This window comes from Chrysemys picta, chromosome 4 (assembly GCF_011386835.1).
Source record: "Chrysemys picta bellii isolate R12L10 chromosome 4, ASM1138683v2, whole genome shotgun sequence".
Lineage (NCBI taxonomy): Eukaryota > Metazoa > Chordata > Testudines > Emydidae > Chrysemys > Chrysemys picta.
Window position 1 is genome coordinate 138803961 of NC_088794.1, and position 22035 is coordinate 138825995.

General features: G+C 45.0%; 1 protein-coding gene across 5 annotated transcripts in view; it reads right to left on the bottom strand.

Annotated features, from left to right (window-relative positions):
• The window catches only part of NUDT14 (nudix hydrolase 14), an 87674-nt gene that overhangs the window by 40941 nt on the left and 24698 nt on the right, over positions 1 to 22035 (bottom strand). The window contains exon 2 of one of the 5 annotated variants that reach the window (XM_065593751.1): positions 15278 to 15323. The exons of the other annotated variants lie outside the window; for them this stretch is intronic. The gene's annotated coding sequence lies outside the window, so the exon portion shown is untranslated. The remainder of the gene's footprint in view (positions 1 to 15277; positions 15324 to 22035) is intronic. 5 annotated transcript variants of the gene reach the window in all.

The following is a 22035-nucleotide window of genomic DNA, read 5'->3' on the forward strand; positions in this document are numbered from 1 at the left end:
TTGTCACTTCCTCAGGAAGGCTGCCATGACTGCCACACACTTGGTGAACATCCGGGGGGCCACCGAGAAGCCAAAGGAGAGGACCATGAACTGATAGTGGGTGTTTTTGACCACGAAACAGAGGAACTGTCTGTGGGATGGGATCATGGACACGTGAAAGTCCTCATCCTTCAAGTCGAGGGGGTATACCAGTCCCCTGGATCCAGGGAGGGAATAATGAAAGCCAGGAACTTCAACTGCTTCATGAATCTGTTTAGGTTTTGCAGGTCTAAAATAGGCCTGAGCCCACCCTTGGCCTTTGGGATTAGGAAAGACCGGGAGTAGAACTCCCTGCCCCTGAATTCAAGAGGGACCTCTTCTACTGCCCTGAGTTGTAGGAGCGTTTGCACCTCCTGCACTAGAAGTTGCTCCTGAGAAGGGCCCCAGAAGAGGGACGGGGAAGGTGGGAGGAAACAGAATTGGAGAGAATATCCCAACTCTGCCATGCTCAAGACCCACTGATCTGAGGTGATTTGAGCCCAGGCGTGGTAGAAATGGGATACAGGATTCACAAAGGTAGGGGAAAGATTCGGGATCTGAACTGGTACGTGGCCCCCTTCAAAAGTCTGGTTTGGAGGCTGAGGGCTACTTTGCTGCACTTTGGCCCTGGGTTAGAGGAGGACTGAGAAGGCCTCTGTCTATTACTCCTACCCTGCTTTCTGCTATAGTCCTGCCTAGGAGGATCCAAGTACAAGCGAGGGGCGGGTTGCAGCTTAAATGGCTTTCTTTGAGGGGCCGGCATATGAAGCCCCAGGGACTTCAGGGTTGCTCGCAAGTCTTTCAGGCTGTGAAGCGTAGTGTCTGTTTGCTCCAAGAAGAGTCCTAAACAGTCAAAAGGCAAGTCCTGAATAGTCTGTTGGACTTTGTGCGGGAGTCCCAACACTTGAAGCCATAAGCTCCATCTCATTGCTATCGCAGTTGCCATCATATGGCTTTCTGAGTCCACCAAGTCAAGGGAGGCATGCAAGGAGGTCCTCACGACAACCTTGCCCTCCTCCAGGACAGCCACAAACTCCAAATGGGAATCTGCTGGAAGCAGTTCCTGAAACTTGGACAGCATATTCCAGGAATTATAGCTATAGCGGCTAAGGACTGCCTGCTGGTTGGCAACGTGAAGCTGGAGCCCCCGGTACAATACACCTTCCTACCGAAGAGATCCAGCTTCTTCACCTTCTTGGATTCAGGAGTCAGCCCCAGTTGTCCCTGCCTTTCCTTCTGGTTGGCAGCCTCTACCACCAGAGTACTGGCTGAGGATGAGTAAACATACCCTTTGGAGGGCACAAAATATTTCCTCTCCATCCCTTTCGCCGTGGGGGGAAGAGAGGCGGGTTTTTACCACAACACCTTAGTGGTTTAATGTATAGTCTTAATGAGGGGCAAAGCCACCCCTGAAGGATCTTCAGGGACCAGAATGTTAACCATAGGGTTGGTCTCCTCCGACACCTCCTTTGCCTGCATGCTCAAATTTTGAGCCACCCTCCTGGGCAACTCTTGGTACGCCCTGTTGTCCATTGTAGGCAGTGTGGTGGAAGTGCCCGCCACCACTTCATCTGGGGAGGATGAGGAAGATGCCCACGGGGGCACTGGGTCTTCCTTACCCTCTGGTTTGCAGGTATCCCCTTGCACTGAAATGCCATGTCGGGAGTGCTGCTGATTTCCAGGCCCGCACCCTTCTCGGTACTGGCCCTGGTGCCAGGTTCCGCAGCAGTGTCAGCCTGCGTTCCCATCTCCTGCCCTTGCGGGTGGGGGGACAACCCTCAACTGAAACTTATCTAAATCTAACTAAGACTATTTGAACTAACTAACACACTAAAATTTTAAACTATTTATAAGAAACCATGAGAAAAAGTCTAGAAGGGGATAACTTGCTGTTAGCAAGAGAGAAGCTGCTCCAATGACCGTCAGTGGCGTTAAGAAGGAACTGAAGAGGCAGCGGTTCAGCAGGGACCTATATACACTGCCTTGAAGGCATGGATCCAGGGGGCTCCACAGCCAACCCAACAGGTACCACTAGGAGAAAATACTTCCGGCAACTGTGCATGCGGTGCGCGCACACCTACTTGGAATTGACACGAGCAATCACTCAAAGAAGAATTTCCTTTCTACAATTGCAGAGAATGTTGTAGTATGCCCTTTAGCACATATGACAGGTGGGAGTGCAGATCTTAGGAAGTCATCCAGAGGCCAGAGTCATCTGCATGAAGCCCCTGGGCTTTTATATTTGCTCCCCAGCACCAGCCTTCCTCTGCCTCAAAAAGCAGTATACCTTAAATGGAGTCATCATGCCTTCATTTATGTCCCCCACTATTGCTGCTCACCCGAGGAATTCCTTTGAGGAAGGTAGATATTCAGATTATGGAGAAGCAGAAGAGAGCCTGAATTAATGTTTATGAAGCATTCATTTAAATTTAGGCAATTAATCCCTGTGGGATTGCTGAGATTATGCCATGAGGTGCAGCAATCCTCCTGGCCTCAACTGCCCTCCTGTTCTTTTGCAAATTACAGAACCTGACTGCCATGAAACACAGAGTTGAGGAAAATTATACTGTGGAGCTGGTACCATGTTCTCCTGTGCTCCCAACACAGATGCACCAAATCTGAATCCCTTCTGCTCATATATGCCCCCATTTACAGTAATGGGATCTGGCCTATGAACTGTACATAACTTTAAACAGAAAATAAGAGACTCAGAAATAAAGGAGTTATCAGGACAGGAAGTCCATGTTTTCTGTGAAAATGACTAGCATTTGCCCACATACAGTTCATTATCTAGATGGCAAATACACTGAAAGGTTTACTTATTATTACTGACTTTTTAATGTACAGTGTCACACCCATAAAAGGGTTAAACTAATTTACACTGAGTCCTTCAAGCTGCTGTTCATCATCATCCACTTACAGCACTATCTGATCAATGCATCTTGTGGCTATATCTAAATAATAATCCATTTCATATATCCAACCTGCACCTGTCCAAATAAATAAATCAATAAACAAATGAAACATTCCAACATCCCATTGTTTACAGTGGCAGAAACTCAAATGAGCACCATTCACTCCTATTGTCCAAGTCTAATGTAATTTGAAGTCAACTGTATGGAGTTGAGTTTCTATCGTGCCAAATGCCTGGCTCTCTGCTAACAGACTAGCATAAAGGCTGCTAATTATTAATAGCATGTAAACAGTTACCAATGGTTCCTATACTGCTCTATGTACTTTACAGTACATTAAATCTAACCAGCTTTGTCCAGCAGTAAGTAGTATCATTGTACTGATTTATTTCCTCTTTTTAACACAAGATATATATTCACAGCATAAAATGATGCATAGTTTTATACATATAGAAGTCATCCTAAACAAGCTATTTGCTACACAGACTGCAGTTTTTAAAGTTGCACTGATGAAGCAGGTCACTCTATTCTTGCTTCTCCGTATGTGTGCAAATAACCCATTTTTGCCTTTGACGGTGTTCTACCACTGCTACTGTGGAGTTTGGGTGAACTGAGGGTATGTCTACACTACGAAATTAGGTCGAATTTATAGAAGCCGGTTTTATACATTCGATTGTGTGTGTCCCCACATAAAATGCTCTAAGTGCATGAAGTCGGCGGACCGCATCCACAGTACCGAGGCTAGAGTCGACTTCTGGAGCGTTGCACTGTGGGTAGCTATCCCAAAGTTCCCGCAGTCTCCGCCACCCATTGGAATTCTGGGTTGAGATCCCAATGCCTGATGATGCAAAACAGTGTCGCGGGGGGTTCTGGGTACATGTCGTCAGGCCCCTCCCCCTCCGTCAGAACAATGGCAGACAATTGATTCGTGCCTTTTTACCTGGGTTACCTGTGCAGACAACATACCATGGCAAGTATGGAGCCCGCTCAGCTCAGCTCACCGTCACCATATGTCATCTGGGTGCTGGCAGACTTGGGGCTGCATTGCTACACAGCAGCAGCCCCTTGCCTTTTGGCAGTAGATGGTGTATTATGACTGGTATCCGTCATCGTCGTATTCCAGTTCAATCAGAGGCACCTGGGCAGACATGCTTTGTCTCCTGGAGACTCAGTCCTGCCGACAGTCCTATTGAACCGTCTTGACAATGATGGCTAACAGTCGTAGTACAGTATCTTCTGCCAAGCACCCAGAAGATGCCGAGGGCTATTAGTCATGCTGCACCATCTGCTGCCAGCTTAATATGTAAAAAAATAGATGGACCAGATTTGTTCTGTATTCATTTGCTTCCCCCTCCCTCCGTGAAATCAACGGCCTGCTAAACCCAGGGTTTTGAGTTCAATCTTTGGGGGGGGCCATTCTGTGTGACAGTTGTTTGTGTTTCTCCCTGATGCACAGCCACCTTTGTTGATTTTAATTCCCTGTACCTGTACGCCATGTCGTCACTCGCCCCTCCCTCCCTCCATCAGTTTCGCGCCTTTTTTTGGACCAGACGCCATAGCACTGGGATCATGGAACCCGCTCAGATCACCGCGGCAATTATGAGCACTATGAACACCATGCGCATTGTCCTGGAGTATATGCAGAGCCAGGACATGCCAAAGCAAAACCAGGATCAGCCGAGGAGGCGATTGCAGCGTGGCGACGAGAGTGATGAGGAAATTGACATGGACATAGACCTCTCACAAAGTATGGGCCCCAGCAATATGCAAATCATGGTGTTACTGGGGCAGGTTCATGAAGTGGAATACCGATTCTGGGCCCGGGAAACAAGCATAGACTGGTGGGACCGCATCGTGTTGCAGGTGTGGGACGATTCCCAGTGGCTGCGAAACTTTCGCGTGCGTAAGGGCTCTTTCATGGAACTTTGTGACTTGCTTTCCCCTGCCCGGAAGCGCCATAATACCAGGATGAGAGCAGCCCTCACAGTTGAGAAGCGAGTGGCGATAGCCCTGTGGAAGCTTGCAACGCCAGACAGCTACTGGTCAGTCAGGACTCAATTTGGAGTGGGCAAATCTACTGTGGTGGCTGCTGTGATCCAAGTTGCCAGGGCAATCAAAGACCTGCTGATATCAAGGGTAGTGACTCTGGGAAACGTGCAGGTCATAGTGGATGGCTTTGCTGCAATGGGATTCCCAAACTGTGGTGGGGCGATAGACAGAACCCATATCCCTATCTTGGCACCGGAGCACCAAGCCACCGAGTACATAAACCGCAAGGGGTACTTTTCAATGCTGCTGCAAGCCCTGGTGGATCACAAGGTACGTTTCACCAACATCAACATGGGATGGCCGGGAAAGGTACATGATGCTCGCGTCTTCAGGCACTCTGGTCTGTTTCGAAAGCTGGAGGAAGGGACTTTCTTCCCAGACCAGAAAATAACCGTTGGATGTTGAAATGCCTATCGTTATCCTTGGGGACCCGGCCTACCCCTTAATGCCATGGCTCATGAAGCCGTACACAGGCAGCCTGGACAGTAGTCAGGACCTGTTCAACTATAGGCTGAGCAACTGCCGAATGGTGGTGGAATGTGCATTTGGACGTTTAAAAGCGCTCTGGCGCAGCTTACTGACTCGGATAGACCTCAGCGAAACCAATATCCCCATTGTTATTGCTGCTTGCTGTGCGCTCCACAATATCTGTGAGAGTAAGGGGGAGACAGTTATGGAGGGGTGGGAGGTTGAGGCAAATCGCCTGGCCGCTGATTACGCGCAGCCAGACACCAGGGCTGTTAGAAGAGTACAGCAGGGCGCGGTGCGCATCAGAGAAGCTTTGAAAACCAGTTTTGTGACTGGTCAGGCTACGATGTGAAACTTCTGTTTGTTTCTCCTTGATGAACTCTCTGCCCTCCCGCCCCGGTTCACTCTACTTCCCTGTAAACCAACCACCCCATCCTCCCCTCCCCCCTTCGAGCACCGCTTGCAGAGGCAATAAAGTCATTGTTACTTCTCATTCATGCATTCTTTATTAATTCATCACACAACTAGGGGGATAATTGCCAAGGTAGCCAGGGATGGGTGGGGGAGGAGGGAAGGAAAAGGACACATTGCAGTTTAAAACTTTAACACTTATTGAAGGCCAGCCTTCCGATGCTCGGTCAATCATCTGGGGTGGAGTGACTGGGTGGCCGGAGGCTCCCCACTGTGTTCTTGGGCGTCAGGGTGAGGAGGCAATGGGACTTGGGGAGGAGGGCTGTTGGTTACACAGGGGCTGTAGCGGCGGTCTCTGCTCCTGCTGCCTTTCCTGCAGCTCAACCATATGCTGGAGCATATCAGTTTGATGCTCCAGCAGCCGGAGCATTGACTCTTGCCTTCTGTCTGCAAGCTGACGCCACCTATCATCTTCAGCCCGCCACTTGCTCTGTTCAGCCTGCAAGTCATCCCGCCACCTCTCCTCTCATTCATACTGTGCTTTTCTGTAGTCTGACATTGACTGCCTCCATGCATTCTGCTGTGCTCTTTCAGTGTGGGAGGACATCTGGAGCTCCGTGAACATATCATCCTGAGTCCGCCGTTTTCTCCTTCTAATCTTCACTAGCCTCTGTGAAGGAGAAACATTTGCAGCTGGTGGAGGAGAAGGGAGAGGTGGTTAAAAAAGACACATTTTAGAGAACAATGGGTACACTCTTTCACGTTAAATTTTGCTGTTCACGTTACACAGCACATGTGCTTTCGTTACAAGGTCGCATTATTCCTCTTATATTGAGGGCCTGCTGGTTTGGTGTGCGAATTCGGCTTGCAGGCAGTCATGGTAAGCCACAGTCTTTTGGCTTTTTTAACCTTCATAACATGTGGGAATGGTTTCAAACAGCAGTGCCCTCATTTCCCATACCAAGGGTTGGCCATTTAAAATGGGTTTGCAATGTAAAAGGAGGGGCTGGGGTTTCCGGATTAACTACCTCTCCCTCCCACACACACCCAATTCTCTGGGATGATCACTTCACCCCCCCCCCCCACACACACACATCGCGTGGCTAACAGCGGGGAACATTTCTGTTCTGCCAAGCAGGAACGGGCACCTCTGAATGTCCCCTTAATAAAATCACCCCATTTCAACCAGGTGACCGTGAATGATATCACTCTCCTGAGGATAACAAAGAGAGATAAAGAATGGATGTTGTCTGCATGCCAGCAAACACTGGGACCATACTCTGCCATGCTTTGTTATGCAATGATTCCAGACTATGTGCTACTGGCCTGGCGTGGTAAAGTGTCCTACCAGGGCGGACGGGATAAGGCAGCCCTCCCCAGACCTTTTGCAAAGGCTTTGGGAGTACATGAAGGAGAGCTTTCTGGAGATGTCCCTGGAGGATTTCCGTTCCATCCCCAAACACGTTAACAGACTTTTCCAGTAGCTGTACTGGCCGCGATTGCCAGGGCAAATTAATCATTAAACACACTTGCTTTTAAACCATATGTAATATTTACAAAGGTACACTCACCAGAAGTCCCTTGTGTGCCCTCAGGGTCTGGGAGCACGCCTTGGGTGAGTTTGGGGGTTACTGGTTCCAGGTCCAGGGTGATAAACATATCCTGGCTGTTGGGGAAACCGGTTTCTCCGCTTCCTTGCTGTGAGCTATCTTCATTGTCTTCATCATCATCATCTTCCGCGTACCCCGAACCCGCTTTCCTGTTGCGTGTTTCTCCATTGACGGAGTCAAAGCACACGGTTGGGGTAGTGGTGGCTGCACCCCCTAGAATGGCATGCAGCTACGCGTAGAAGCGGCATGTTTGCGGCTCTGCCCCAGACCTTCTGTTTGCCTCTCTGGCTTTGTGGTAGGCTTGCCTTAGCTCCTTAATTTTCACATGGCACTGCTGTGCATCCCTGTTATGGCTTCTGTCCTTCATGGCCTTTGAGACTTTTTCTAATATTTTGCCATTTCGTTTACTGCTACGGAGTTCAGCTAGCACTGATTCGTCCCCCCATATGGCGAGCAGATCCCGTACCTCCCATTCTGTCCATGCTGGAGTTCTTTTGCGATCCTGGGACTCCATCATGGTTACCTGTGCTGATGAGCTCTGCGTGGTCACCTGTGCTCTTCACACTGGGCAAACAGGAAATGAAATTCAAAAGTTCGTGGGGCTTTTCCTGTCTACCTGGTCAGTGCATCTGAGTTGAGAGTGCTGTCCAGAGCGGTCACAATGAAGCACTTTGGGATAGCTCCCGGAGGCCAATAACGTCGAATTCCGTCCACACTACCCCAAATCCGACCTGCAAAGGCCGATTTTAGCGCTAATCCCCTCGTCAGAGGTGGAGTAAAGAATCCGGTTTAAAGGGCCCTTTAAGTCGAAAGAAAGGGTTTCGTCGTGTGGACGTGTCTAGGCTTAATTCGATTTAACGCTGCTAAAGTCGACCTAAACTCGTAGTGTAGCCCAGGCCTTAAGCACTGATAACGATGTTCATTGTCATTCCAACAGAATAATCTTTCCATTAAATTAAAAATACATCACACTTTCATTTTATTAAAACAGATACACACATTTATAAAATAGTGCCATTTACAAGCCTTATCAAAGAATGATCAAAATATCTCTCAATGATATAATTATATAGATTAATTATAACAGACTTGTGCAAGGTTTAAACACAGATGCTGTGAAAAAGGTGAATACATAAAATCTGAAATATATTTAAACAATTATTCTTAGAACAGGAACATAAGAATGGCCATACTGGCTCAGACCAATGGTCCATCTAGCCCAGTACCCTGTCTTCCAGCAGTGGCTGGTAAACATGTCTTACACAGAAAAAGATATAGTGTATGTTATGTTAGCCTTTACCTGTTTCAAGTGGCAGCTCTGACATTCCAACAACATCCTAGGATAATATAGATTATGTGAATTGATAAATCACTAAGCACGAAGTAACCACATCCCTTTTCTGTATTCAGTGATCAGGCTCTATTGTGGCGCAATACTGCATTAGTCCACATGGTATGTTTAAGACAAGAGTTGTATTTCAGGAAAGCCAGTATGTGAGACAATTTCAGTCTCATATTACTTGAGAGATTATTTACATAGGGAGAAACTAAATAGTCCGTTTTTTCCTGGAAAAGCAAGTCTGAAAGAGACCTTTAGCAGTGGGAAAACAACTGTTTAATATAAACCTATTGTTAATTAAGCTCCACAAGTTCAAAAACCAGGGCACAAATTTTGGTCAGTCTTTTACTTTTTTAAATCCCTTTCACGGGGGTGGGGGGGGTGGAAATCAAAATATTAGTCCGTTTAGAGTTTACAAAAAGAAATAACTGGAATTAAGAGGTTATTTAAATCCTTTTAAGTATGTAATGGAATTTATGGCCTTAGACTTCATGACACAAAAGATATAGGCTGGGATTTTTGAGAGGGATTTCAGCATTTCAATGAAATGCCATGGGAGTAGTGCCTATCTCTGTTAGTCTCCTTTGTGATTTCCAAACAAAATAAATGTTGCTTGCCTAACTAAAGGTGTGGTTTGTTTTCTTTATTAAAAAACATCCAGGAGGATGAAGGGACAGGTGTGAACAGAGGAGAAGAGTAATGGTAAAAATCCATTCCAAAACTAAGGCAGAAACCACACCTGCTTTTGGCAAGCTCCCACTTAACCATACAATCTTGGCTTCTCAACTTATGCATTTGGAAAGGAGAATTTGAAGAACTAAGACCCCGAGCCAAAGCCCAGTGAAGTCAATGGAAACCTTTCTACTGACTTCAAGCAGGCTTTGAATCATGCCCTTCCCTGTTCCCTATTTTCACCTCAACTTTCATCCGTTTCCTTTCTCCCAACTCTCATGTTAGTATCATGCAGGCTCTAGAAGCATGTATAAACCCAGAAGAAATATTCATAGGAATGGGAATTTAATCACATATTATCCTTGCTTAAATTCCCTGTCAACCCAGCACAGTACACGAGAAAAAACGGTTACCAACCCTTCTGAGATGTTTTACTTATGTCCATTCCATGTTAGGTGCATGTGTGCCGCATGCACAGTCGCCAGAGATTTTTCTGTCAGTGGTATCCATTGAGCCAGCTCTAGCACTCTCTGGTGCCATGTGCTCATGCCTGGCATCATCTCTAGCCTGCTAGTGAGATGAAAGAGTATGCACCAATGGCCAAGTCACTGCTCTACAAATATCCTGGATCAGGACCTAGGCTAGAAATGCCACTGAGGAAGCTTGAGCTCTCCTCGAGTGAGTAGTCAAGACAGAAGGAGGTATGGCACCTGCCTGCTCATAGCATGTGCAAATGCAGGAAGTGATCAAGGATGAAATTCTTTGGGCCGAAATTGACAGGCTTTTCATCCTATCTGCTATTGTCACATAGACCTGTGTGGACAGGGCCGGCTCCAGGCACCAGCTTAACAAGCAGGTGCTTGGGGTGACCAAGGGAGAGGGGCGGCACCTGCGGTAATTTGGGAGCGGCAGGTCCCTCACTCCCTCTAGGAGCGAAGGACCTGCCGCTGAACTGCAGCCGCTGATCGTGGCTTTTTTTCCCCCAATTGTCGCCGCTTGGAGCGGCATAAATGCTGGAGCCGGCCCTGTGTGTGGAGCCTCCTGGCTGAGGTAATCGCTACCAGGAAGGCGACCTTCCTGGAGAGGTACAACAAGCAGGGCCAGATTAAGGCAGCGGCTTTAGTGCCAGCTCAAGGGGGGTGGGGTGGAGCCCTCAAAAATAAATCACAGGCAGCGATCTCCAACTCCGGACCACTAAAAGTCCCACAGTGCAGCAGGCACTCAGGCAGGGTGATAGCACGGAAGTGGCTGGCTCCTAGCACGTCTCTGCGGCCCCTGGAGGAGGAGTGGGGGTGGGAGGTGGCTCCGCATGCTGCCCCCGCCCCCAGCACCGTCCTCACAGCTACAGGGGCGGTGCTTGTGGGCGCAGGCAGCACATGGCAGCACTGTCCCCCCCTTCCCCTGCAGAGATGTGCTAGGAGCCAGCTGCTTCCGGGAGCAGCTTGGGGCTATGGCAGGCAGGTAGCCTGCCTGAGCCCTGCTGTGCCGCCGGCCGGGAGCCGCCTGTGGTAAGCACCTCCCAACCGGAGCCCACACCTCGCACACACACCCCTCCTCCACCCCAACTCCCTGTCCCAGATCAGAATCCCCCTCCTTTACCCAAACTCCCTCCCAAAGCCCACACGCACCCCCTCCTGCACCAAACTCCCTCCCAGGAAGAAGACTTGTATACAGGGGCACCACAAAATCTAATAGTCCCGGGCCCACAGGAGAGTTAATCGGGCCCTGATGACAAGGGGAACGATGCCAGCAACTCAAAGGGAGCGCCTGTGAGTCTTAACAGGACCAGGTTTAGATCCCACGATGGAACGGGTTCATGAATCTGCACATATAGTCTCTCCAAGCCCTTGAATAAAAACAACAACCTACAATCCACCAGAGGGGGAAGGTGGAAATGGCCATTAGGTGTAACTTAATCGATGAAATGGCTAGGCCCTTGTGTTTCAGATGAAGCAGATACTCCGGCATAGACTGGAGAAGTGACCTAGGGGGTGAGGGGCCTCGTTGGGATGACCACACAGAGAAATGCTTCCACTTGGCGAGGTAAGTGGGTCTAGTAGATGGTTTCCTACTATCTAGCAATACCTGGCGGACTTGCTCTGAACAGACCCGCGCCGCTGAGTTTAACCATAGAGCTTCTACATGGTGAGGTTAAGGGCCTTGAGGTTCGGTAACAATCGGCTGTGATCTTGTGAGATCAGGTCTGGGAGGAGAGCGAGTGGCGTCAGGGTTGCCAGCAAGTCCCTGGTCTCAATGAACGCCTCTGGTGTAGACAGTACCGTAATCCTGCTGGTGCCACATTGACCCTCCAGTGCCAAGGAATGTTCCAGGACTGAATTCAATGGTCCTGCTTATGAGGTGGAGTTGATGGTGCTGCCCTCGGAGTGGGGACAGACGAGTAGCCAGACTCAGGTCGCATTCCACTGCGCTTTGATACTTGGCTCTCTTCAGAGTCGGGGAACATTCCCTCATGGCCAGCTGCTTCTTATATTTCTTCTTCGGCACTGGTGAAGGAGAATGATGCCAAGAGTCTCTCCCAACAGCTCTCAACTGAGTGCCGAGTTGGACCAGCTTGACTCCAAGAGGGATGGAGCACCACCTCCATCAAGAGGGACTTCAACCTGGTCTCCCCGTTCTTGGTACAGGGCTTGAAGTCTCGACTGATTAGGGAACGGTCCCTGATATGACTCTCTCCCAGGCCCTTCAGACAACTTGAGTGCAGGTCACTCACAGACATGGACTTGCTGCGGGAGGTATAGGGCTTGAAACCCGGGGACCAGGGCATGCCCAGCTCTGGGAGCAGATGAAACTCCAATAGGGCGAGAAGTGCCAACTAACTATACACACGTAATCTACAACAGTCCAAACGGAGAAAATAAAGAACTGGGATAGGGAAACCAGGGAAAATGACTAAACTAAGACCACTGAGTAAGAGTTTACTGAAGCAAGAGGAGCTCTTTCAGTGACTGTCATGTTCAGTAAGAAGGAACTGAGAAGGTGTGGAGCTGGACAGACCTTTATACTGGTGCATGAGCACATGGCACCAGAGGGCGCTCTAGCCAGCCTGACGGATACCATTGAGGGAAAAATATCCAGCAACTGTGCATGCGGCGCACGCACACCTAACGTGGAACGGACATGAGCAAGCACTCAACGAAGAACTTTGCCGTTAATGATAAAAATGTGTCCAGGTAATAAAATTTTATAAGTACACAGATTTTGCTCTCTCTACTACACCACCCTGTTACAATAGAAAAGTTCATACATGGAGCCAAATTCTGCTGTTATCCCTGGGCAACCCCACTGAAATTAATGGCATTGAACATCGGTTTAATAGACAGCAAAATGTGGCCTATTATATCAATAACATCTACACCAAAAGTTGTGCTGCATTTCATTTTTGTATTTTTTGTAGCCTGAAATGTTTAGGAGCACTTGGGATATAACCAGATTGATCATGTTAGACCAGCATTTTCTTCTAGCACTTTAACAAGAACATTCTAAACCAAACTTGCACCAGTTGCAGTTAACATTCTAAACCAAACTTGCACCAGTTGCAGTTAACTACAAGACTTAGAACACTATTGAACACAGTAGGTCAGTTTTGTTGGGGAGCGAAGAAGAGGAGTGCTCATTGGAGCCTTGTGTGTTAGCCCTGTTGCTTACCTGCTTTGCTACACACTGGGTAAAATACACTTTTAAAATGTTTTGTTCAAGAAAATAAAATAATTCTGTACAGCTTTAATTTAAATTATTTTATACAGATTTCTTTTCTATCCCTCCCTGATATCTCAGCTGATAAACGTTGTTCATTTTATAATGTAACTTCTAGTGACACCTAGAACAGGGATAGGCAGCTGCTGTCCTTAACTTAACATTGTGTGCCCAAACTTGCAGTGAATCTGAAAATATGTAAAATATGGAATGAGTAAACACATTACACAGTGGGTTGAGTTAAGGATGGAGGGGCCAGAAAACCAGTACAGGTTGGTCATATCCAAAGGTGTTTGTTGGCCTATGTGACATGAGTTTGGTGGTTTCCACTGGACAAGTACCCACATCACAAACTCATGATCACAACTGCCATTAGTTGGCAGTCTTAGTACAGGCATCAAGGATTGACTGAGCCATGTAACCAAGACATCAGTCTTGCAGCACAGTTGCTGGGCCGTATTGGGAAGCTTGCACTGATGCAGCTTATGCTCTCCTGTTCTGTGTGTAAAGGTAGAGATTCAGTCTTTAAGGCTGTAAACCCGGCAATTTCCACATAAACAAATATATAGTAAGAAAGTAAAAATTGGAATTTAAAGTTTACATTTCTTAGGGCAGATCTTCACTACGGGGGGGGGGGGTCGATTTAAGATACGCAAATTCAGCTACGCGAATAGCGTAGCTGAATTCGACCTATCGGAGCCGACTTACCCCGCTGTGAGGACGGTGGCAAAAATCGACCTCTGCGGCTCCCCGTCGATGGCGCTTACTCCCACCTCCGCTGGTGGAGTAAGAGCATCGATTCAGGGATCGATTGTCGCGTCCCGACGAGACGCGATAATTCGATCCCCGAGAGATCGATTTCTACCCGCCGATTCAGGCGGGGAGTGTAGACCTAGCCTTAGTCTTTTTGGAAGTTACGTCCTTATGTATAAATTTATAGCAGTATGTACAAAACAGGCATAATTAAAGGCAGCATTTAAAACATGTTAAATGCCATATAATTGCTAAATATTATTCGTGTCTATAATCTATAATATTATAAACCCTAAATATTTAGAGATGAGAGACCAAGTTCCTCCCTCATTTGCTCTGGTGGAAATCAAGTACACCACCACTGAAATCAAGAGTTATTCTAAATTTCCACTGGTTTGAAGAAGGGCAAAAATTGACAATGTGTTTTGGACAGACAGTTAAACAATTTTGTTTCAACTACATTTAGCCAAACTCTGGGTAATTACTTGGGGCTTCTATTTTATTGGATATACTTATGGTATTTAACAATCAGAAAAGCTATTGGATGGAAGGCACTTGACTATTAAAACCTGTGTTTAGTCACAGGAAGCTACTTCTTGCACAGACAAACAGAAAACTTCCACAGAACGTACTCTCCTACCCCAACATCAACAAGAAGGTTTCATACTCCATGCCTATTCAAACCTTGGCCTCTTTAAAAAGGCTGACAATCAGGGTTACAGATAGTGCTGCTTATGATGGTGGGATTTTCTGTATTGTGGACATATATCCAGAATAAACAGCTAAATTAATTTCACATAAACCAGAGAGAAATCTTCCAATGGCAATTGTTATCTATTGTTTGCATTATAGTAGCATCTACCGACCCAAAGATCGAGGCACTAAACAAATATAGTGGGATCAATTCCCACCCCAATGATCTTACACTCCACTTAGAAGACAGACACAAGTGGGTATAAACAGAGGGAGTGGAGAAGGGAAGGCAAATATATTCTGGTACAGATAACCTATATGGACAAATTGTGAGTAGTGAGCTTCTTATGACAGAACCAGTAGTGGCCTTCTGGTCTCTACCAATCTGTCCTGGAATGGAAAATGTGGAAATGGCAGAAGAGCTAAACGTCTCTTTTGTTTCCACTTTCACCAAAAAGGTTAGTAGCGATCAGATATCTAACACAGTGAACACTGGTGAAAATGAAGTGGAATCTCAGGCTAAATTAGGGAAAGAACAAGTTAAAAATTACTTAGACAAGTTAGAGATCTTCAAGTCGGCAGGGCCTGATGAAACACATCCTAGAACATTCAAGGAACAGACTGAGAAGATACCTTACCGATTATCTTCAAAAACTCATGGAAGACAAGAGAGATTCCAGAGGCCTGGAAGAGAGCAAATATAGTGCCAATCTATAACAAGGATAATAAGGACTGCGATGGGTTCGGTCACAGAGACCCCCTTGAGGCTGTCACCTGACGTGCTGGACTACAGCCCACTTCTTCGGATGCATATAGAATGGAACATATATTGAGGAGATATATATACACACATACAGAGAGCATAAACAGGTGGGAGTTGTCTTACCAACTCTGAGAGGCCAATTAATTAAGAGAAAAAAAACTTTTGAAGTGATAATCAAGCTAGCCCAGTACAGACAGTTTGATAATAAGTGTGAGAGTACTTACAAGGGGAGATAGAGTCAATGTTTGTAATGGCTCAGCCATTCCCAGTCCTTATTCAAACCGGAGTTGATTGTGTCTAGTTTGCATATCAATTCTAGCTCAGCAGTCTCTCTTTGGAGTCTGTTTTTGAAGTTTTTCTGTTGTAATATAGCCACCCGCAGGTCTGTCACTGAATGACCAGACAGGTTAAAGTGTTCTCCCACTGGTTTTTGAGTATTGTGATTCCTGATGTCAGATTTGTGTCCATTAATTCTTTTGCGTAGAGACTGTCCGGTTTGGCCAATGTACATGGCAGAGGGGCATTGCTGGCACATGATGGCATATATCACACTGGTAGATGTGCAGGTGAACGAGCCCCTGATGGTATGGCTGATGTGATTAGGTCCTATGATGATGTCACTTGAATAGATATGTGGACAGAGTTGGCATCGGGGTTTGTTATAAGGATAGGTTCCTGGGTTAGTGGTTTTGTTCAGTGATGTGTGGTTGCTGGTGAGTATTTGCTTTAGGTTGGGGGGTTGTCTGTAAGCGAGGACAGGTCTGTCTCCCAAGATCTGTGAGAGTAAAGGATCATCTTTCAGGATAGGTTGTAGATCTCTGATGATGCGCTGGAGAGGTTTTAGTTGGGGGCTGAAGGTGACAGCTAGTGGTGTTCTGTTATTTTCTTTGTTGGGCCTGTCTTGTAGGAGGTGACTTCTGGGGACTCGTCTGGCTTTGTCAATCTGTTTTTTCACTTCAGCAGGTGGGTATCGTAGTTTTAAGAATGCTTGATAGAGATCTTGTAGGTGCTTGTCTCTATCCGAGGGATTGGAGCAAATGCGGTTATATCTTAGAGCTTGGCTGTAGACAATGGATCGTGTGGTGTGTCCTGGATGGAAGCTGGAGGCATGTAGGTAAGTGTAGCGGTCAGTAGGTTTCCGGTATAGGGTGGTATTGATGTGACCATCGCTTATTAGCACAGTAGTGTCCAGGAAATAGACCGCTTGTGTGGATTGATCTAGGCTGAGGTTGATGGTGGGATGGAAATTATTGAAATCATGGTGAAATTCCTCAAGGGCTTCTTTTTCATGGGTCCAGATGATGAAGATGTCATCAATGTAGCGCAAGTAGAGTAGGGGCGTTAGGGGACGAGAGCTAAGGAAGCGTTGTTCTAAGTCAGCCATAAAAATGTTGGCATATTGTGGGGCCATGCGGGTACCCATAGCAGTGCCGCTGACTTGAAGGTATATATTGTCCCCAAATGTGAAATAGTTGTGGGTGAGGACAAAATCACAAAGTTCAGCCACCAGGTTAGCTGTGACATTATCAGGGATACTGTTCCTGATTTTTATCTGAACAAATAATTCTGTGTTATGGAGTATTGATGTATAATTGAACTCTGTCTTTGCTTACTTTTAAGGGTTTAATTTGTGACATGAAGTGTGATGGCCCTTCACTGTGTTTAAAACATATTTTCTATAGTAGGAGTCTCTTCACTTCAAAACCTCAGGATGGATTCCCAGATAGCATAAATCAATGTAGCTCCATAGAAGTCAATGGAGCTATGTCAATTTATACCAAGTGAGAATCTGACTCCTCATCTTCTTTTGTTTCCTTTTGAAGACATGTATCAGAACTAGGAAACTGTTACACAATTATCAGTCCCGTAATTAAACAAGAAAATAAATTAAGTTAGTAATATTATTATAGAGCATGCTAAATCTGAAAGAACAATTCAATAACCAAATATATTGTTTACACTCTTCCATAACCAATTTCACATACTTAAAACTTGCTCCAGTATGTGTGATCTAAGTTTCTCCTTTTTACACTCGGAAAACCATACATGACATATTCATATGCTAGTTTTTTGAGGGATCTTATATTAAACAAGTACAGTACTCCTGACCTATCTAAAAAGATTTCAGAGTGACAGGAAACCTCTGACCAGAAACAGCATTAATCAGAGTTGCCAAGAGGCCTCCGCCATTCCCAGTCTCCACTCACTTATCTATTTGCATCACTGGGGTGAATTAAGTCTCATTTTCAAAAGCAGTTTGCAGAATTAAGTAGTGATATCAAAGAACTATTTCCTACTAACAGGTTTCTAAAAATCAATAAACTTATTAGGAAGAATCAGGAATGTTTTTCTCAGAATTATGGAGTGAAAGTATTGGGTTCTTTTTAGTATGTACTGTAAAAGCCAGAAGAAAGGGGATTTCCAAAGTTTCTCTGATTCCATTAATCAAGTATTGAGAACCATTACTTAAAAAAAATCATACTACTAACAACAGAAAAATGTGTTTTAGATGCAAATTCCATGACAGAATGGTGGAACTGAGAAACCACTTGAAACAATGTCTTATAATTAAGAACATAAGAATGGCCCTACTGGGTCAGACCAAAGGTCCATCTAGCCCAGTATCCTGTCTGCTGACAGTGGCCAATGCCAGGTGCCCCAGAGAGAATAAACAGAACAGGTAATAATCATCAAGTGATCCATCCCGTTGCCCATTCCCAGCTTCTGGCAAACAGCAGCTAGGGACACCATCCCTGCCCATCCTGGCTAATAGCCATTGATGGACCTATCCTCCATGGATTTATCTAGTTCTTTTTTGAATCCTGTTATAGTCTTGGCCTTCACAACATCCTCTGGCAAGGAGTTCCACCGGTTGTGTGTTGTATGAAAAAAATACTTCCTTTTGTTTGTTTTAAACCTGCTACCTATTAATTTCATTTGGTGCCCCTAGTTCTTGTGTTATGAGAAGGAGTAAATAACACTTCCTTATTTACTTTCTCCACACCAGTCATGATTTTATAGACCTCTATCATATCCCCCCTTAGTCGTCTCTTTTCCAAGCTGAAAAGTCCCAGTTTTATTAATCTCTCCTCATATGGCAGCCGTTCCATACCCCTAATCATTTTTGTTGCCCTTTTCTGAACCTTTTCCAAGTCCAATATATCTTTTTTGAGATGGGGTGACCACATCTGCAGGCAGTATTCAAGATGTGGGCATACCATAGATTTATATAGCGCCAATAGGATATTTTCTGTCTTATTATCTATCCCTTTCTTAATGATTCTCAACATTCTGTTCGCTTTTTTTGACTGCCACTGCACATTGAGTGGGTGTTTTCAGAGAACTATCCACAATGACTCCAAGATCTCTTTCTTGAGTGGTAACAGCTAATTTAGACCCCATCATTTTATATGTATAGTTGGGATTATGTTTTCCAGTGTGCATTACTTTGCAGTTATCAACATTGAATTTCACCTATCATTTTGTCACCCAGTCACCCATTTTTGTGAGATCCCTTTGTAACTCTTCACAGTCTGCTTTGGACTTAATGATCTTGAGTAATTTTGTATCGTCTGCAAATTTCACCACCTCACTGATTACCCCGTTTCCAGATCATTTATGAATATGTTGAACAGTACTGCTCCCTGTACAGACCCCAGCGGACACCACTATTTACTTCTCTCCATTCTGAAAACTGACCATTTATTCTTACCCTTTGTTTCATATCTTTTAACCAGTTACCAATCCATGAGAGGACCTTCCCTCTTATCCCATGACAGTTTACTTTGCTTAAGGGCCTTTGGTGAGGGACCTTGTCAAAAACTTTCTGAAAATCTATGTACACTATATCCACTGGACCCCCCCCCCCTTGTCCATATGCTTGTTGACCCCCTCAAAGAATTCTAGTAGATTGGTGAGGCATGATTTCCCTTTACAAAAACCACGTTGACTCTTCCCCAACAAATTACGTTCTTCTATATGTCTGACAATATTGTTCTTTACTATAGTTTCAATCAGTTTGCCCGGTACTGAAGTCAGGCTTACTGGCCTGTAATTGCTTGGATCACCTCTGGAGCCCTTTTTAAAAATTGGCATCACATTAGCTATCTTCCAGTCATTTGGTACAGAAGCTGATTTAAATGATAGGTTACAGACTACAGTTAGTAGTTCTGCAATTTCACATTTGAGTTCCTTCAGAACTCTTGGGTGAATAGCATCTGGTCCTGATGACTTATTACTGTTTAAATTATCAGTTTGTTCCAAAACCTCCTCCAATGACACCTCAATCTGGGACAGTTCCTCAGATTTGTCACCTAAAAGGAATGGCTCAGGTTTGGGAATCTCACTCACATCCTCCACCATGAAGACTGATGCAAAGAATTCATTTAGTTTCTCCGCAATGGCCTTATCATCCTTGAGTGCTCCTTTAGCATCTTGATTGTCCACTGGCCCCACTGGTTGTTTGGCAGGCTTCCTGCTTCTGATGTACTTAAAATTTTTTTTTGCTATTTCTTTCTGAGTCTTTGGCTAGCTATTCTTCAAATTCTTTCTTCCTAATTATATTTTTACACTTCATTTGCCAGAGTTTATGCTCCTATTTTCCTCATTAGGATTTAACTTCCACTTTTTAAAGGATGCCTTTTTGCCACTCTCGGCTTCTTTTACTTTGTTGTTTAGCCACAGTGGCTCTTTTTTGGTTCTCTTACTGTGTTTTTTAATTTGGGGTATATATTTAAGTTGAGCCTCTATTATGGTGTCTTTAAAAAGTTTCCATGCAGCTTGCAGGGATTTTACTTTTGGTGCAGTACCATTTAATTTCTGTTTCACCAACCTCCTCATTTTTGTGTAGTTCCCCTTTCTGAAATTAAATGCTACAGTGTTGGGCCGCTGTGGTGTTTTCCCCGCCACAGCGATGTCAAATTTAATTATATTATGGTCACTGTTACCAAGCGGTCCAGCTATATTCACCTCTTGGACCAGATCCTGTGCTCCACTTAGGACTAAATCAAGAATTGCCTCTCCTCTTACAGGTTCCAGGACTAGCTGCTCCAAGAAGCAGTCATTTAAGGTGTCAAGAAACTTTATCTCTGCATTCCTTCCTGAGGTGATATGTATCCAGTCAATATGGGGATAGTTGAAATCCTCCAATATTATTGATTTTTTTATTTTAATAGCCTCTCTCATCTCCCTGAGCATTTCACCATCACTATCACCAGCCTTGTCAGGTGGTCTGTAATATATCCCTACTGCTATATTCTTATTATTCAAGCCTGGAATTAATATCCATAGAGATTCTATGGTACAGTTTGGTTCATCTAAGATTTTTACTTCATTTGATTCTACGCTTTCTTTCACATATAGTGCCACTCCCGCACCAGCATGATCTGTTCTGTCCTTCCGATATATTTTGTACCCAGGTATTACTGTGTGTCCCATTGATTATCCTCATTCCACCAAGTTTCTGTGATGCCTAGTATATCAATATCCTCATTTAATATGAGGCACTCTAGTTTGCCCATCTTATTATTTAGACTTCTAGCATTAGTATATAAGCACTTTAAAAACTTGTCACTTTGTAGCTGTCTGCCATTACATGATGTAATTGAATGGGACTTTTTTTCTTTTGACTGTTTCTCATCAGATCCTACCTGTATTTTATCATCTTCCATCCTCTCCCCCTTATTAGGACCTAGGGAATCTCCATTTATAGATCCTTCCCAATTATATCAATCCCCAACTGTAACATTTAAACAACCTAAGCTGTAAACTATAAAGCAAATGCAGAGGAGTAACCTAGAGGTTTAACCAACTAACTGATGGTAATGCAGCAGTCTACGTGAAATGAGCCTAGTTCACATCCAAATCACAAAAACTTCTGCGACTGCTGGCACTTATTGACAAATATAATAACAGAGATCAGGGATGGCATAGATCTTGGAGGCTGAACTATCCCTACAGGAATAGTTAGATTCACTGGCACTGCAGTTTTGGGCAAATTAACACTGTTGTGATCTGTGCAGTACCTATTTTGTTCATAAGTAATTTGAACAGGAGCTAAGGGTGCTCTGCTCATTGCTATATCAGACCCAATATGATGCCTGGATGTAATTCTGTATCTCACATTAGCCAGCTAAGTTACTTTTTAAAGAAGTCATAGTATACATCAGTAGAGACCTCATCAGAGGAACACAGAAAAAAAAAAAACACACAACCTGAGGTCAGAGACTATAATTTTTTACAGCCCATATCAATTTTTCTCTTCAAAGTGAGAGTTTGGCGGGAGTTCATAATGAAACTGCAGCCAGATGGTTACAGTAGTAGAGTTCACTGTTCAAAGGTGCATTTTTTCACACTTTAGGAGGTAAAACAAACAGTTGAGAACACACATTCGCTTATTCAACTGCTAATGCAATAGCTGGGCCAAGCCACTTCATTCATTTCATACCTATCAACTGCCAGTACAACTAAGGTTTTTGATGTGTAAGTAAAGCTTCCCTTATAAACCATGGGAAGTTTGCTTTTCAGATACACAATTTATCTTTTGTGTGTACCTTTCCAATAATGTAGTGGCTGAAGTTTAGTTTTGCATATGCCTACTATTGCTATCACTTAAATTTGAATGAAATAAAAACA